The sequence below is a fragment of the Lissotriton vulgaris genome, unplaced genomic scaffold (genome assembly GCF_964263255.1).
Source record: "Lissotriton vulgaris unplaced genomic scaffold, aLisVul1.2 SCAFFOLD_1358, whole genome shotgun sequence".
NCBI lineage: Eukaryota > Metazoa > Chordata > Amphibia > Caudata > Salamandridae > Lissotriton > Lissotriton vulgaris.
In genome coordinates, this window is record NW_028244896.1 from 444,481 (window position 1) to 448,011 (window position 3,531).

Below are 3,531 nucleotides of genomic sequence, written 5' to 3' on the forward strand. Positions count from 1 at the left end.
CATTGAGGGAAAATATAGTACAATGGACACAGCAAGTCAGAACATCAACCTAGTCCTGAAACCACACAGATCATCCCACGTGAAGAAAAGAGAACTGTCAACAGTAAATGTCACAGCCATTCCAATACCTGGTGGGGTAGTATGGGAGAAAACTGACTATGAGATCTATGGTCCGGTCGAGATCCTGAAGTATCATCATCAACTGAAGGTTTCCTTAAGTGACTTTGTAAAACCTAGTACATTCTCTGATGATTGGGACTTTAACAGTATTAATGACATGATGTCTGATTTAGTAATGTCAGCTAGATTCACAGAACATGATTATTTACAAGGTTCATCTATTTATGAACAGTTATTCTGCTACACACATTATGGCGATCATTATTTGCATAAATCTGCACAGCCTAGAAATGTTTTTAAGTATAATCAATGGGAACATTGTGCTACACCACCAAAAAGAAGTTCTAAAGCATTTTTTGAGAAATTCAAATACTTCTCAGGGTTTAACACCAGTGATGCAGAAACGTTTTATTACAAACTGTTAGATAAAACAGGAATGAAAACAATGCTGACAAATTCTAAATTGATATATTCAGAAGCATTTTATGAAAAAATGATGACATTTGGTTTTGATTATTGGAAAAATAACATTGAAACAAAAACCATTTGGGGTACAAAAGATTGGCAGGTACAAGGCCTTGAAGCACTATTCAGAACCTGCATGATACCAGAACAAATGATGTTTTTAAATGACACAATTCACCAAACATCCTGTCTTGGTTTAGCTAAGATCAAAGACCTAAACAAACCGTCTATTCCGAAGCCAATACCTGCTAATACAACAACAGATATTGAGATAGACGTATCACAAATTTTACATTTTAACGGAACACATCCTGATTGGAAAAAGTGGTTAATCTGGCCTACTGACACAAACAACTGTCAAGATAGATTCCTGAACAAAACACAGGGGTTAAAAATGACCAGACAAGACCCTAGATACTCCCAGAGACAACATCCAGGGATAGTAACAACATACAGTGTAGGGAAACTCTGCCTCGAATGGCTAGGAACATCCACACTGGCTGAAATTAAGCAACACTTGTCTTTACTAAAAGATGGTGCTGATTTGCGCGATTTCATTCTTGGACCACGCAAACAGCGTCAAAAGCGTTTCATAGCGACCAGTATCTATGCTGCGTACAACGAGGCTTGGAAAGTCACACAAATTGAAACAGCTGAAAAAATACGAGAAATTGATCGTATTAATTTGGAAAAATCACTTTCTGTAGTGGACAATGGGTTAATGACTCTGTCCTCCAGAATATATTCGTTGGACAATATTGTATCTTCTGCCTTTGACATAATTGACAGAGACTTGCTAATGTTACAGCATGGCCAATCTCAATTACGTTCTATTGTGCAATTAGGTTGGACGCTGCAAAATCTTCGTTCAGGCTATGTGCTTTGGCGTTTAATCAACACAACGTCATTATTTTCCATTTTTTACCTTACTGATAAACAAATCAGTTTGGCACAGAAAGGAGCAGACTATACAATCCCGAGCATCGAAAAACTTGAGAGATTACCATTGACAATGTCAGAAAGTCCTGTCATTGAATGGATAATACACGGAATTATCACTATTCCGATAACAACTTTCCGATTTAAAAAGTGCCTTGAATACATACCTACTGGCCAGTATGAACGATTGGGTAAAGGTTATGTTAAATCAGAATGGAAATTACCATACACACATTCATGCTACAGTGACAGCGACAAAAATTTATTTCTTAGTGGTGAAAACTGTAAACATTCACTAAGCAGTATACTTTTGTGCCAGGGTATTAATTTACACGGAGCCTGTGAAGGTAATTCTAACAACCTTTCATGCCACCAGCTTGTCACACCTGCAACTCAGATAGAGCCCTTCTTTATGCAACTCGCGAATGGGAGTTACATTCTTAGAACGGATCACAGATGTTGTGGCCTTGTTCCAGGGAGAAGTTATCTAGTAAGCGTAACATCCACGGTCAAATGCTGTATGCAAGCATTGTTCCCGAGCGGGCCTGTAGACACAGAGACTCCCATCTGGCCTCTTCTGAATCTCTATTCTATACGAATTGATACTTTAAGCAAAATGAAGTCTGTGCTTTTACAGACAACAGTGCCCATAACGTCATCAAAAGAGACGTATGATCTTCTAGTTGCCAGGACAGCTACGGAGGTTCATGACCTTTTATCAACAAATTGCCCTGTGCATTTCGTAGAAATGCTTAGCCAACTCCTTAACATGTCTAGTGCCACAGGCATCCCAGGCATATTTAAGACGATTTTTACGGGACTGCTAACACCATTTCAAGCAATTCTGGGAATCGTTCCAAATTTTGTCCACTCTGTTTTTGGCGGCATACCCCTATTTTTGGGACTTGTAGCAGGGATTTTATTTTTTACCCTCCTGCTTCGCTATGGCAAGCCACAGCTCAGACATAACTCCAATGGGAATGGAAGAGACAATCCTAGCAATGCGCTACCGGGACAGAATAACTAGAGTCCTTGGATTGGCCAGGCTGAGAGATCTAAACATGACCTGGTTCCCTTCATTCAGACCGATATGGCAATCCTGTATCTTACCGGTACTTCGATGTATGCTATGCGGAGATGAGTGCGTGTTGGACATCTGTCTTTCACTTCCTTCAGCAGTACCAATGGACGTCAATACTTTGCTCAGTCCGATAACGGCTCACGCATTGTGTTGTCCCCAGCGGCTACCAATCCTGATGACGGCATTCGCTGAGACTCCTGTGCTACGACTAGGTGGTAACAGTGGAGCGAGTGACAAAAGCAACATCACCCATGTACGACCTTCTGTGAGCATTGCTGATCCCGACTATGATGACAGCAATCATTCTCACACTTGCCAAGTTACAGCACTATCGAATTTGGTTGAACTGTCACCTGATTTTATAGACCAATTCTTTGAGAGCCTGTCTGATATGATGTTCTCACCCGAACAGAAATAATAACTTTGGAGAAGCTTTCCGACACACAGCGTTCCCATGAACTCTGAATTCGGCCTTCAGTTTTGAACAATAAAAACTGCTAAAAGCGTTGGAACTCTAATTTCCTCGTTCAAGCATTAATTCTTTTGAATTGAACACTTTTTAATATTCACCCTTTTTTGGCACGAAAAAATCTTTGCTTAAAGTAAAAACTATTCATAGAGAACAGAAGCTTCAACTTCTATTTCTACATACATCTAGAGACATAATAACTTTACACCAGCCTCTAGCACATTTTATTGCAATGCATTTATATGTGATGAAATGATCTCGCCCTTCTTCTGTTTCAGAGATATTTCATGTGTAATTCTTTTTGCATAATCGTTCATTGATTTCATATGCTATAATTTTGGAATGATTTCTATGCTTCAAAAACGTACAGTACCTAAATTTTCACGTATTACAATATACGCCTATTTCAAATGCATATATGTATTTTGGGGTGGGCAATGTTACACATGCATCTTAT